The following is a 15,365-nucleotide window of genomic DNA, read 5'->3' on the forward strand; positions in this document are numbered from 1 at the left end:
AATGAGAGTATTGGAGCTGATTAAATGTCAACTTTAATGAGGGAAAAAACGCAAAATACTTTCCCAGATGCCAATATTGTTTAAACAGAGACACTGCTTTAGGTGGCTGAAAACGCAAAAATCACAAAAGTTCTCCATAGTCGAAATCTTGAAAAAGCTCTTGTTTGGTGGCAGCTGTCTCCAGGGTTGTCAGATCGGGAAGAGAGTCTGCAGCCCAATTACACAGTAAAACATGCCCAGTTCTATAAAATGTTGCCATATTACAACCTTCGTTCCAAGATAAGATCTTCTCAAAGTAACCCAAATTTTATTGACCCGTCCAATGCATTTCTCTCTCTGAGTGTTTGAAAATAGCCCAACAGGGCGGGAATCTGCTCAATGTGGCAACAATGTCGATCTCCCATACTCTGGAACAGTAGCAGAAGGGTTACACGCTGGAATCATATTTTGGTGGTGCTGCCACCTACACACTGGGCATGCATACTATATCAACAATTTGAAGTTTCATCCACCTTTTGTCTGCATGTTCATGCAGATTTTCCCTTGCAAAAGGGGACATCTGAATGCCACTTTTAGTTTTTTGCTTCAGACCCATTGTCGTGTAAACGCAGCCTTAGATGCCTACATATACTTCACAATTCACTGCCCTTGTTGACACCATGGAGAGACGATCAATTCATTGACCCATAGACTGAATCTTACACAAACACATCTGGAAAAGTGTATGTTAACAGAATGACTAATGATTAGGTAACAATCGGTTATTGTCATTGCATTGTTTTGTTTTGACATCAATAAAACACAATAACTTTGAGTTATTGTGTTTTATTGATGTAAGGGTTTTCCAAAATGTTTGACCCCATTTCGTAGGCCGATAATTTTGTCAATTTTCGTTGGAATGACCTCAAATTTTCACAGCTTGAGTAGAAACGTTTCGAGTTTTTGTGTGTAATGTTTGGCATTTCTATATTTTCAGGTTAAGAAATGCCGTCAAAAGAAAAGGCATTTTGCGCGTTAGATTATGCTCGGACTCAGTCACCGAAGACAGGACAGCGTGCTTTCTTCACACATTTTGCAAAGAAGGTACCAACTAAACAACAAAACAGAATTACAGCTGCACTGGAAACTGTTACTGAAAACATGCTACAGCGAGTTTGGCACGAGCTCAAATACCGACTCGACGTGTGCAGTCACAGGCAGCGCTCATATTGTACTTATGAAAATTTGTCATAGATCCAACAAATATTTGTACATTTCTTTGTAGATTTACCTAATAAAACTTATAACCTTCAACATAAAGTGTATTTACTTTCATTAAGATCCATCAAGTAGTTTCCGAGATATGGGCATTTAGAATAGGGTCAACCATTTTGGAACACCCTGTTTTATGATTATTTCTATGTTTTGTTTATTTCTCACAACTAATTTTTATTGTTGATGCCTACATGTTGTTGATTCTGCCCAAAGAAGCTTATTCAATTTGGTTTATGATTAATTTATATTTCTATGTTTAATGTTTCAACAATGATTAGGTCTCGGCCCTTTTCGTATCATAAAAGTAGCTCTCAGAAGAAAAAAGGTTTGAGAACACTGCCATAAGTTGTTTGGCATAACAGACATGACAAGTAGAAGATTTTGAAATCATTAGCAAATCATTAAACAGGCTAACATTATACTTGACCTTTTTTGGGGAGAGGGGGGCAACAGTCTTGATGCCTTCTGGCATTATGCATCCTCTCACAGGTCCATTTTAGCACAACGACATGCATCTCATTTTAAGGGAGGAGACTCTTGATTGGCGTGGAAATACGTATCGTTATGTGTTCATCATGTGATTTTGTTCATCCCGGGGATGACACAGATCAGTAAGCACACACATTTTTCTAATCAGGTGTGGGCTTTCTTACATGTATCGTAATTTATACTGTTTTTTTTTTTTTTTTTTTTTTTTTTTTTAATTTTTTTTATAGTTTGTGTAAAATGTTATAATATCAAATATATCTGCTGAGTCACTCACCTTGAAATTAATTCTCTATTTTGTTACTTAAAGCTTTGGCTTGGCAACAATTGAACCAAGTACTGCCATGTTATTTCCCATGGGTAAAACCAAAAGAAAAAGGATCAACCAACACCCCAGAACAGTATACATTTGATTTAAGAGGTTCCACTGTGCATAATTATAGGCTAGTAACCTCAACTGACATTTGTCCCTCTGACACCTTTTAGGACCTGCAGCTACACACAGCTTCCAATAATGAGCCCCATAGGGGTACATTAATAACTTGAGGAACAAAAATGAACTCCTTCTGTACTCTTTTTTTTTTTTTTTCCTGAAAATGCATGCAAGCTGACTTTGACTCTCATCTTTTTAGCTTGCACCACACTACCAGCATTAATGTATGAGAGGAGGGTTATTGCCCTGCAATATAATCCCATATTAGAGCGATTGGCACATGGGCTTTTAATAGCAATCAGCTGAGCCGCTCTGCCTCTTTTACACTCACGTAGTCTGAAACATCTGGAACCTTGCAGGGTACAGTATAAAAGTGTTAAAATTGCTTTAAATACAGAGATGCATGAAGGTTACTTGGATGGATATATTTGCTGTGTCTTCTAGTTGCCACTACTTGGAATAGTATCATTCACAAAGATGTCACATCTGATCTTGTGCAGCAAAATGTTTTCTCCATAGAGTTTGATGTTGTTTACTTGTTTTAGTGCTCCATGAGTGCCACTGGGTGTCTGCCGCCTGTTATGGCACCATCATCATCACCTCCATTCAAATATCTACGTCCACAATGAGCTAAACAAGAAGTGCTCATGGTGGACTGCAAGGGGCTCCACAGAGGGTCAATGAAGGCTGTTTTATTTGCACAGAAACACACAAAAACTCAGACTTACTTGGTGTTTTCCTCGTCTTTTTTAGTCCTTTTGACTGTCCCCTCGTTTGTTTGTGCCCATTTCTAATAATCCTTGAGTCCTCTGCAAGTCTGTGGTGCTCTCTTTCGCGCTTTCCTTTGCCTTCTGTTGCTCTTGATCCTCACACGCTTGCAGTGATATTACCTCCCCTCCTCTCCTCTCGCTCTCTCTCTCTCTCTCTCGCTCTCTCTCCCTGCTACTCTCTATCGTCATCTTCATCTGTCTTTGCTACAGTTGCAGTCATCACTGTATCACAGCGTGTTTGTCAATCACTTTTGTCTCATGGATCATTAATCTCCTATCTCTGTTTCACCCGCTTCTGCAATTTAGTTTCCTTTTCTCCAATTGTATAATTGCATAATATGTCCATTTTCGTGTGTGGTCGTGTGTTTGTGTATTGACCCTGGCATGGAGGAGTACCTAGTAAAACTTTGGCAGCAGAGATGTTCCTGCGGCCGGGACTAATGCCAGTGCTTGTAACAAACACAAACACACTGGTACACGCATTAATAACACACTCGTTGGCTTCAGTCACTTTATTTTTATCTTGGTCTTTTCTCCGTCCACGGCCGCCTGTTTTACTTTTTGCCTCGGACTCTTCTAAGCTGTTGCCCTCCTTTCACTTTGCCCCACTTAACCCGCTTGATGCCTTTTAAATCTTTAAAAATATGCATTTTATGTTGTCATGGAAAATGAGGGGGAAAAAAGTAGATGGATTGGAAAGAATATCAAACTTAATTATTATTGCTTTCATTTGTATTCGACTTATATGTTGATGAACTTAATTTTACCGATTGTCAAATAGAAAGGATGGTTTTATGGGAAAACGGAGAAAACTTGATTGTGGTGTGGCTTCCAGGGGCTTAACTAGGAATAATGCAATATTGGGGCACAGGCAAACAAGAAAAAAAAACATAAAAAGTCAGAAATAGCGCTTTAACAATTACACTACAACTACCAAGGGTGGATCAGTTGATACAAACCTCTTTTGTATTCAGAGAAGGGTCATCTGACCCTAATCAGCATATCTTTTATGAGCATTGAGGTCCTCATTAGTCATTCCCATTCACACTTGCAAAACCACAGGGTTCGATTGCTCCAATTAGCATGAGTGTTTGGAGGGCAGGGCTGCCTTGGCTTTGTCGGACAGTGGACCGCTCTGGCAGGCAATCGGGCGGACAACCATTCTACATATTCCAAAAGCTGCAGTTTGCCTACAGTACAAGGGATGGTGTAATAAAAAAACAACATTTTTTTTTTTTTTTTATGTGGTGACATATGACACTTCGCCCTTTTCCCGGGGCTAGGTGTTGGAGGTTGTTGCCGAAGCAATTTTTCCTTCTGCGCCTTCTTTGCGCCCACATTAGAGTGAGCCAATTCCTTTGCAAGACCCACCAAGAAGTCCACCCCTCTCTGTTATATTAGAGATGCTAATTGCAGCTATCCAGAGTGAAACCAACCCCTTCACACTGAGGCAGCGACTCCACAGGAGTGTGTAGGGGAGTTGCCTGCTGGATTAATTAATTGAATAGAGTGGTCTATTGTTTGACAAAGCCAAGTAGTCAGTTTGGTATCTGGGTCATTTCATGCCTTTCCGGTCTTTCTTCTTAGCCAAAAAAAAAAAAACCCAGGACTTCCAGTGTATAATTTAATTTTATTCTCACCCTTTCTTTTGACCAAAGTTTCTGTTAAAAAATTAACGTAAGGACATCAGTATTCAAAATCAAAATTGGGACATCCCTTGTTGATTAATCTCTGGTCATGCTCATCAACATCCATCTCTCCTTCACCTCTTCCTGCACTCTGCTGCTCTACTTTGTCTGGACACAAATGGGGATATATCACTAACTATTATGCAAGTAATCAGTGTTTCTCAACTGATAGTCTGTGACCTAAAAGTTGTTTATGTTGTCTAGGTGGGTTACCTACCTTACCTCTCTCATTCCTCTTTGCTGATTTATCCTTGTTGCGAGCAAATAACTTTTTACTATCCATTTGCAAGAGCAATGCAGTTTGAGTCAAATACAAACAATTAAAAAAAAAAAAAAGGATACATCTTGTTATAGAGTACAGGGACTGCGGTAACAAATAAAATGCTTGTAAAATAGCTGGAAATTATGATGAGCGGACATACAAAATTGTTAGAGGTTCAATCCCCAAAATAGGCAATTAATTTATACAGATTGATTCTATTCTTGTTGGTCATACGAACAAATAGCAATAAATAGCATTTGTATTGATACAGTTCAAATACCACATATCATTTTAACATAATACTCTATTAGACAAACCTGTTGAGTGAGCACCTCTCAAAAAAAACTCTCTCAAAAAACTAATTTAATTGTCATTTCATTTGTAGCCAGTAAGCTAAAAGACAGCAGCTAATCTGCTACTTTAATTTAGGAACAGAGTACTTTACCGCAGTTGACTGCCTGATACGTAAAGAGTAAAGTTGAACCATTTAAATTAACAATTAATGGGAATAGGCGGCCAAACAAACATCAACACAGAGGTAAAAACGAACAACAACGACGGGCAGTGTATCTGGCACCAACCTGTAAAGCAGGTGGGAAGATGTCATTTGCACACGCAACGTAATATTGATGCTGCATTCGTGTTGTTGGAGTAATTGAAAAAAATGAATCTCAATTACATTGTGTCTATAAAATGCGCCAGTCAGTCACTCAACTTGTGATGTATCATTGGAGCATTAATAATAGCTACTCCTCTTTGTCGCAACCATGGTTTTATCCTGCATCACAACTTTACAAAACATCAGAACGATTTTTCAACTTTGAAACTCAGCTTCTGATCTCCCGACATACATGAATGCAGCATATCTCCTGAAAGTGCTTCACGGAACTTTCAACTCATACGTCTTTCGCAGCTAAATTACGTGCATAAATTACTATATACTGTATATGAATGAATGAATGAATGAATTTATTGTCATTGTCATCATCATCATAATCATTGACAGTTTCAGAATGTGGAATTTGCCCGAGAAAGACGATGACAGACAAAGGAAAGACGGGAAAAAGCAAATGCTTATCGATACCCGTCCCCCAACAGCCCGGGACGCACAGTCAAAATTTAGTTTGTGTTTGATATTCTTTCTCCTTGCAATGTTAAATAAAAAGCTTTCAAATAAAATACATTAGAATTACATTCTACTTCATCATAGAAGTGTTCAACTTTAACATACACTAACGCTCAGTAAAACTACTTATTTTTACAAGACACTACATTGTACATTCCATAAAACACATGTCAATCTATCACGTTACTTCAGTAGTGCATTTCCAGTGATAGGTATAATTCATTGTGTGGTAAATGATAGCTGTCTCAGCACTGGCGTCGACAAATAAACTACAAACAAGATTGGCAGAATATAACAAATGAAAAAAAAAAAACAAAGATATAAAGAGCTGTTTTCTTTTGCAAGCGTTGATGAGCTCAGAATGTGCGTCCGTACAGTTCAAGCAGTGAGAGCAGAATGAATGATATTAAGGAGCCATGTGCAGATTGTCGATATGGAGTGAATACAGTACTGTAATTTTTGCACTATAAGCTGCTACCCACCAAATTTGACACAAAAATGGCATTTGTTCATAGATAAGCCGCACTGGACTATAAGCCGCAGCTGTCCTCACTGTTTTATGGCATATTTACACCAAAATATCTCAACCGGTAACACTCTATTTGACAGCGGCATCATATGACTGTCATAAGACCAAATGAACCACCGTGAAGCTTTGAACCAATTGGCTGCAAAGCTTTCATTGCTTCAAGAAGCTTCATTTGGCCATCAGTCAGACAGTCAACCTCTACTGCCACCTGCTGTCAACACTGTTTTTGTCCAACATGCCTCCAAGCATGCATTGCTGCACCACAGATGTAAATAACAATCAAATTTCATGTTCTGTGCGAATTATTTCTTCAGTTACTGTTCCAGTTGTTTCATTGATTGATAGTTATGGTACAGTGCCTTGCAAAAGTATTCAGCCCCCTTGAACCTTGCAACCTTTCGCCACATTTCAGGCTTCAAACATAAAGATATAAAATTTTAATTTTTTGTCAAGAATCAACAACAAGTGGGACACAATCGTGAAGTGGAACAAATTTATTGGATAATTTAAACTTTTTTAACAAATAAAAAACTGAAAAGTGGGGCGTGCAATATTATTCGGCCCCCTTGCGTTAATACTTTGTAGGGCCACCTTTTGCTCCAATTACAGCTGCAAGTCGCTTGGGGTATGTTTCTATCAGTTTTGCACATCGAGAGACTGACATTCTTGCCCATTCTTCCTTGCAAAACAGCTCGAGCTCAGTGAGGTTGGATGGAGAGCGTTTGTGAACAGCAGTCTTCAGCTCTTTCCACAGATTCTCGATTGGATTCAGGTCTGGACTTTGACTTGGCCATTCTAACACCTGGATACGTTTATTTTTGAACCATTCCATTGTAGATTTGGCTTTATGTTTTGGATCATTGTCCTGTTGGAAGATACATCTCCGTCCCAGTCTCAGGTCTTGTGCAGATACCAACAGGCTTTCTTCCAGAATGTTCCTGTATTTGGCTGCATCCATCTTCCCGTCAATTTTAACCATCTTCCCTGTCCCTGCTGAAGAAAAGCAGGCCCAAACCATGATGCTGCCACCACCATGTTTGACAGTGGGGATGGTGTGTTCAGGGTGATGAGCTGTGTTGCTTTTACGCCAAACATATTGTTTTGCATTGTGACCAGAGCACCTTCTTTCACATGTTTGGTGTGTCTCCCAGGTGGCTTGTGGCAAACTTTAAACGAGACTTTTTATGGATATCTTTGAGAAATGGCTTTCTTCTTGCCACTCTTCCATAAAGGCCAGATTTGTGCAGTGTGCGACTGATTGTTGTCCTATGGACAGACTCTCCTACCTCAGCTGTAGATCTCTGCAGTTCATCCAGAGTGATCACGGGCCTCTTGGCTGCATCTCTGATCAGTTTTCTCCTTGTTTGAGAAGAAAGTTTGGAAGGACGGCCTGGTCTTGGTAGATTTGCAGTGGTCTGATGCTCCTTCCATTTCAATATGATGGCTTGCACAGTGCTCCTTAAGATGTTTAAAGCTTGGGAAATCTTTTTGTATCCAAATCCGGCTTTAAACTTCTCCACAACAGTATCTCGGACCTGCCTGATGTGTTCCTTGGTTTTCATAATGCTCTCTGCACTTTAAACAGAACTCTGACACTATTACAGAGCAGGTGCATTTATACGGAGACTTGATTACACACAGGTGGATTCTATTTGTCATCATCGGTCATTTAGGACAACATTGGATCATTCAGAGATCCTCACTGAACTTCTGGAGTGAGTTTGCTGCACTGAAAGTAAAGGGGCCGAATAATATTGCACGCCCCACTTTTCAGTTTTTAATTTGTTGAAAAAGTTTAAATTATCCAATAAATGTTGTTCCACTTCACGATTGTGTCCCACTTGTTGTTGATTCTTGACAAAAAAAAAAAAAATTTCATATCTTTATGTTTGAAGCCTGAAATGTGGCGAAAGGTTGCAAGATTCAAGGGGGCCGAATACTTTTGCAAGGCACTGTATTTGGTAACACTTTATTTGACAATGGTGCCATAAGACTGTCATTAGACAATCGGAATTATGACATGACATTGTCATGAGCATTAATGAATGCTTATAACAGATGCCATTTAGTGTTATATGGCAAATTTTCACACTTTTGAATGGATGTAAAAGATCCGTGCTGGACATAAATCGAGTGTCGGTGACATAATTTGCTGAATGATACTTAATGACATCTGTCATAAGCGTTCATTAGTGCCTATAATAGTGTCATGTCAAAATTATGACGGTCCTATGACAGTCTTATGATGCCGCTGTCAAATAAAGTGTTACCTATTAATCTAAATAAATCTCTAAATAAACCGCACTAGACTATAAGGCGCAGGATTCAAAATGAAAGAAAAAAGTAGCAGTTTATTGTCCGAAAATTACGGTAATATGACCATATTAAATAGGCACATTCTGTAAATTATACTATGAAGGCTGAAACGCCAAAGCATTTTTTTTACCTGTGAAATTTATACTGGGGCACTGCCAATCAATACTGGGGCATGTGGCGGCTTCATTTACATTGTAGTTAAGGGTTATGAAACAGCTGCACCTGTTCGGGCCTTATAACTATAGCTAATACATTGTTGAATCCCAACATGGAAGCGTTTGGGTTTGGCCTAAACTGGCACACCATCTGGACCAATGTTTTCATCACATCAAAAATCCTGCACGTCAGATTATACATGATAAAGCTGTTAGTGGATCATACATGACGCCGCAGTGCAGATTAGAAATGAGACCGGCCCAAATGCACAAAATATAAAGAAATTTCACATCTTTGCGTATATTCTGGGAATGTCGCAGTGTGTTGTTATGCTTCAGGCCTTGTTTCCATTTGCAAAACAGATCTGCCTCATTTATTTTTAACTTCTTTTGACTTTATTGTCTGTCGAGAAGGGTCCCTGCACAGTTCACCACCACAGACAGACAAGTGTAAGCATTCAGTTTCCTTGCGTCCTCGTGCTTCTCCTCTTCTGCAGTTTGTGTCTGCATGGCTCAATGAATAATTTGCAATTATTTATGTTAATTTTTGGAACTTATTTTTTAATATATATATAGAAATATTTTCCAGGACATCACCAATTATGCTAAAAAATATTTTAATTGCAGTAGCTATATGACAAGATCATAAACTGGGCTCCTTTTAACAGATAATACAGTATATCATGTTTTATTGCTATTATATACTGTATAGTGTTTTCACAATATTACTATTTTTCTCGTAAATATTTTCGTATTTTGACTGTACGTGTATTCTTTTCTTCTCCTAATCAGCAAACATGTTTTTTTTCCCCTCCAAGTTTGCTTTGAATGCTTGATTAAAATTTCAAAGAAGGTACAGATTATGTTGTTGCCAGTACAACTAATGTAAACAGGAATACACAAGGATAGTGTGTCTTTATGACAAAGCAGTCTTATTTTTTCACTGGTAAGAATCTACAGTACCTGCCTTTCAACATGTATCCACATTACATAAGCAACTACAACCAAGTGCAACACATAAATCAGATAATGCTTTTGCTTGTCAATTGTATTTTGCCAAGCATTAGCTGATTCAATATATTTTCCATTGCCTTTATGTTATCTCCTACTGTAAGTCTCTTGTGCTTCAATAATTGAGAAATGACAGCTTAAGGACATAATGGTTGTCTTATGAACAGATGGCATGTGGTGAACACAACAACTCTAATTACACCTTCAACAATCCATCTCTTTTACACCCACCGCAAGCCTACGTCAGCTCCCAGGTGACGGTTGAAGTACTGTACAGAATGTGGATGTTGTTCGTGTAAAAAATTGGGCTGAGACTTGTGTTCAGTACTGCAAGGGTATTAGTAATGCTGCAGGCTTCTTTATGTTGTAACGATGAGAAATCACAGTTGAGAGCAGCATAATGGCATCATAGGTGTGGGCATTGACATTAAAGGAACTTTGGAGGATCGACATGAACATGAAAAGAAGAAAAAAAGGCTGTGAGGAATGCACGAGTGGCTTTGGTGTCTTCTCTTCTGTTGTGTTAGTTATCCAGCTCGACACAGTATTGGATACTTTGTTGGCTTTACAAAAGTGTAATACTATGGATACAGAAATAGAATACTGTACATTTTCATTGCAGTTTTCACAGGATTGTATAGACCCTACTCACTGACGTCACAGAATGACGTGTCGCTGTATCCGGCCGCCATATTGTCCGTCTCTGTTTAGCCCTATTCTCAATGGTTTCAATTAGTCGTTCAGTTTATAGAGCAATTCATGGAAGCCCCAGTGCTTTCAGACGCTGTAAACTCATTGGATGCGTTGCATAAAAGGCGATATGTGGAAAAGCTTCAGTCGATCCATTTGCCAGATCCATATTTGATGCCTAAATCGATATTTTTCGACCCGCTGTCTTCGCCCTCTCTGCCTGACATCTGCTACCCTGATATCTACAACTATCTTTTCCACAGAAACTCGGCCTATTCTCACGAAACTTTGAAAAACATTAAGAGCAGCACTCTAAGCAACATTACCCTGTGTGATTTCTAAAATGGCGACAATCATAAAAAAAAAAAAAGTTGACTGCGATGGTCGACGCTTCAAGGATAGGTGGATATTGGACTATTTCTTCAATAAAACACGCAACAACTGTGTCTGCCTCATTTGCAAAGAGACAGTCGCAGTTTTCAAAGAGTTCGATATGACGCGATAATAACAAGACACGCTGACATGTACGACATTACAGGGAAGATACGCAGCGAGAAATTATAGCAACTTGAAGCTACAGCAGCAGTATTTCACAAGAGCCCGAGTGTCGAAAGAGAACGCCACAAAGACGAGACTGTTGAAATTATGAATTAAAAAAAATAATAAAGCAAATATGACACACAGAAGGGCTTGCTAACATTTGTTTAAATATATTGTTCTATGTAAATCAGACAAGGTAGCCCCCCGCATTTTTACCACACCAAATCTGGCCCCCTTTGCAAAAGGTTTGGACACACCTGTTTAGCTGATGATCCGTAGACGAGGCCAGCTTCTTTCACTTGGTACCAGCTAAATATTATTCAAAATGTAATGATGGTGGAAGAAATAAGCATCTTGAATTTGAAACTGTATGTTGTCGGCGATTAGCCTCTCAATGATCTTAATTGTGGTTGTCAGCCCAAAACCCTCTAAATATATATTAAATGCATCTTACCAGATATAAAATGACTACTACATAATCCGTGGTAATCGTTTGGAGCCCAGTTTTCTCGTCGAATTGCAGCAGTCCAGCTCGCTCTCCTCTCCCGGTCACTCGGAATACGGTAGAACTTCAAGTCTCTCCGTCTGTCTTCTCTGTTATTGCAACCAACCGCCACACACACCTTCACCATTTTGATTATTAATGTTAACGAGCAGAAAAACACGCCATAATAGGAGGAATTTACGTAGCGGTAATGCGTCAAAACGACGAGTAGACGGACAATATGGCGCGGAGGCGTGGTTGTGACGTCATGTGAGTAGGGTCTATAGGTGAACCTTAATCTGAAGGAGCTGCTGTTATTTGATAAATATTTTTTTCATAATATGTAATTACTGTACTTCTATTAATATACAGCAAATACAACAAAACAAAAAACTCATACAGTGGACCCAACACAATTTGATATGCTGGTTGACCACCAGGTTTGCATTTAAAGACTTTTTCCCCATAAATATAGTAGATAATCGTAGGTCATTTAATTCTTTCCAGGTTTAAACTGGTAAAATAATACAACCTTGAATTATACAGGCAATGTCTCTAGTGATTCATTAAGGCATATGGCTATGTTGTTTGGACTCCCAAAATATAAACATTCTCCATACTCTGAATTGGTCTTCTTGCAATGCAATTGTACCCTGGCATACTCTTCTTTTTTTTTTTTTTTTAACCATACTTCATATGAATTGCTTTCTTACTGTTATTAGACGTCCACTTTGTACAGAAAATAGATGTTAGAGCCTGCTCTCAGAGAGTTCTTTGCTCAAAGGAATGATAATGTACAGAAGCCTTTCAACATAAGGCCTCAAAGTGCTTTAAAGTAGACTTAATTTAATTCCTTTAAAAGTTGAAAATTCGATTTGCTTCAGGTATTACATTCATATTTCAAAATGTGTATTGTTTTTTCCTTTGGCTGTGACAAAGTACCTTTTTTTTTGTATTAAAAGAGTTCTCTTACCTCCTTATTTTCCTGGACAAAATGCAGCTATAGTGTACTAGTATATGTTCTACTGTAGCATGCTGCTTCACAGATATTGTGTGTGTGTGCGTGGGTGTGTGTGTGTTTGGGGGGTGTATGTGGGGGGGTGTAATGCATCAACTTGTTATCACTCAAGTACTCGCAAGATATCGGAAAGCTAAGTTCTCTTGAAAGAAGAGAGCCATGGAGGAGAGTTGACGATGCACTTTTAAGCTATTGATTGAATATTTCAAGAACAGTGGAACATGAACACAATGAGCAATCACACACGCATCATGCTGCCAGCTACAGTCCACACACAGGCACTCAAAGACTCTCCATAGTTTGGATCACTTGTGCACACGTCGAACACACATAACTGTGTTATTTCCCTTTGTATTGTATGCATTTTAGAAGCATGTTTTGTTTGCATTTGTTTCAAAGGATTGTTTTCATATCTTTTGTTTCAAGCTTATAGGAGGGGTGAAACCATATTAAAAGAGGTTTCCATGCTGTCTATCACAGATGTCAGGACTCCCCCAATATAGAAAATGAACACCTTGGTGGTTTTGTTAAAATTTTGAAACATATTTTTACCTGGATATTTTGGCTTAATTCCACAGTGCTGGGTCTGTTGAGACCGGTCAACACTTAGCTACCATTTTTTCATTTTTCAAAAATGAGCACACGAGTCTTTGCGGCGCTTTCTCAATTAAGGCTTAATGATCGTAATTAATCATATTTAATTGCATCAGTCTTATATAAGCGCTTCCCCCCGCTGGGCATCTCATGGGTGGCTGTAATCTGTGATGACAGGGTTCGGAGCTGTTGACATAAATTCAGTCTGTTTTTAAGAGAAAAGTGTTGCTCTTGATTTTCCAAACACTGAACACTATAGGTGATTAAATCAACATTTGATTTAATCACAACACTTGCGGCTTTGGCAATATCCTAAACATTTTAATGGCATCATTTGGCAGCTTAATTCTCTGCTGCTGTTTGGATACAGGTGGGCGATAGGAGATATTGATGCATTATGTACATGAGTGATAAGTGAGGGAAATTAAAAGAATGAAGAGGTGGAGGAGGGGGAAGTAAGAAGGGCAAATCCCAGGACTCTCCAGCTCCCCAGCATCTGTGTCCTGTTTTGTCACTAATCTCCTCACGGTTGCATAAGACCAGAGGCACACACACAAACACTTCAAAAAAATATTCCGTGTTGATGATGTAAGGCTGCAATGTAAACATTCTCCACCCAGATGTGCACATGTGTTTGATGTTACGAAAAAAAAAGGATATGATCCATACAGTCTAGATTCCTATACCTTAGAAGCCTAATTATGGTACAGTAAAGTGGGACAGCAGATCATGTGACCAGCTGACTGGTTTGTGCATTTCTGTGTATGTTTGTATGCATTTTTTACTCTGTGTTACTAAATAACCATTGGAGTCTAATATTACTGATTTGTGATCATCTTATTTAGCTGTAATAATATAAGAAACCTTTTAGTATAACGCAATGCAATTACAGTGCTGGCCAAAAGTATTGGCATCCCTGCAATTCTCTCAGATAATGCTCTATTTCTCCCAGAAAATGGTTGCAATTACACATGCTTTGGTAGTAATATCTTCATTGATTTTGCTTGCAATAATAAAACACAAAAGAGAATGGGAAAAAATTAAACCATTAAAATTTTTTACACGAAACTCCAAAAATGGGCCAGACAAAAGTATTAGTACCCTTTGAAAAATCATGTGATGCTTTTCTAATTTGTGTAATCAACAGCAGTGTTACTTACCTGTGGCACATAACAGGCAGTGGCAATAACTAAATCACCCTTGCAGCCAGTTAAAATGGATTAAAGTTGACTTAACCTCAGTCCTGTGTCCTTGTGTTTACCACATTGAGCATGGAGAAAAGAAGACCAAAGAACTGCTTGAGGACTTAAGAAGAAAAATTGTGAGGAAGCTTGGGCTTGTTCGTGTGTCTACCGTGCGCAGTGTCATCAATAAGTGTAAAGCCCATGGCACTGTGACTAAACTCCCTAGATGTGGACAAAAAAGAAAAATTGACGAGAGATTTCAACGAAAGATTGTGCTGATTGTGGATAAAGAACCTTGACTAACATCCAAACAACTTCAAGCTGTCCTGCAGTCCGAGGGTACAACAGCGTCAACCAGTACTATCCGTCGGCATCTGAATGAAAAGTGACTCTATGGTAGGATACCCAGGAAGACCCCACTTTTGACCCAGAGACATAAAAAAGCCTGGCTGGAGTTTGCCAAAACATACCTGAGAAAGCCAAAAACGTTTTGGAAGAATGTTCTCTGGTCAGATGAGACAAAAGTACAGCTTTTTGGGAAAAGGCATCAACATCGTGTTAACAGGGAAAAAAACAAGGCCTTCAAAGAAAAGAACACAGTCCCCACAGTCAAACATGGGGGAGGTTCCCTGATGTTTTGGGGTTTGCTTTGCTGCCTCTGGCACTGGACTGCTTGTCTGTGTGCATGGCATTATGAAGTCTGAAGACTACCAACAAATTTTGCAGCAAAATGTAGGGCCCATTGTGAGAAAGCTAGGTCTCCCTCAGAGGTCATGGGTCTTCCAGCAGGACAATGACCCAAAACACACTTTAAAAAGCACTAGA

The 15,365-nt window shown here is 39.0% G+C and overlaps 2 protein-coding genes across 7 annotated transcripts in view; one reads left to right on the top strand and one right to left on the bottom strand.

Moving 5' to 3' along the window:
- The window catches only part of LOC130924410 (protein INSYN2B), a 40,543-nt gene extending 37,276 nt beyond the window's left edge, over positions 1 to 3,267 (bottom strand). Inside the window, exon 1 of the mRNA XM_057850962.1 lies at positions 2,902 to 3,267. The gene's annotated coding sequence lies outside the window, so the exon portion shown is untranslated. The remainder of the gene's footprint in view (positions 1 to 2,901) is intronic.
- The window catches only part of LOC130924409 (dedicator of cytokinesis protein 2-like), a 315,198-nt gene that overhangs the window by 243,411 nt on the left and 56,422 nt on the right, over positions 1 to 15,365 (top strand). The window lies entirely within an intron of this gene.

The sequence above is a fragment of the Corythoichthys intestinalis genome, chromosome 11 (assembly GCF_030265065.1).
Source record: "Corythoichthys intestinalis isolate RoL2023-P3 chromosome 11, ASM3026506v1, whole genome shotgun sequence".
Lineage (NCBI taxonomy): Eukaryota > Metazoa > Chordata > Actinopteri > Syngnathiformes > Syngnathidae > Corythoichthys > Corythoichthys intestinalis.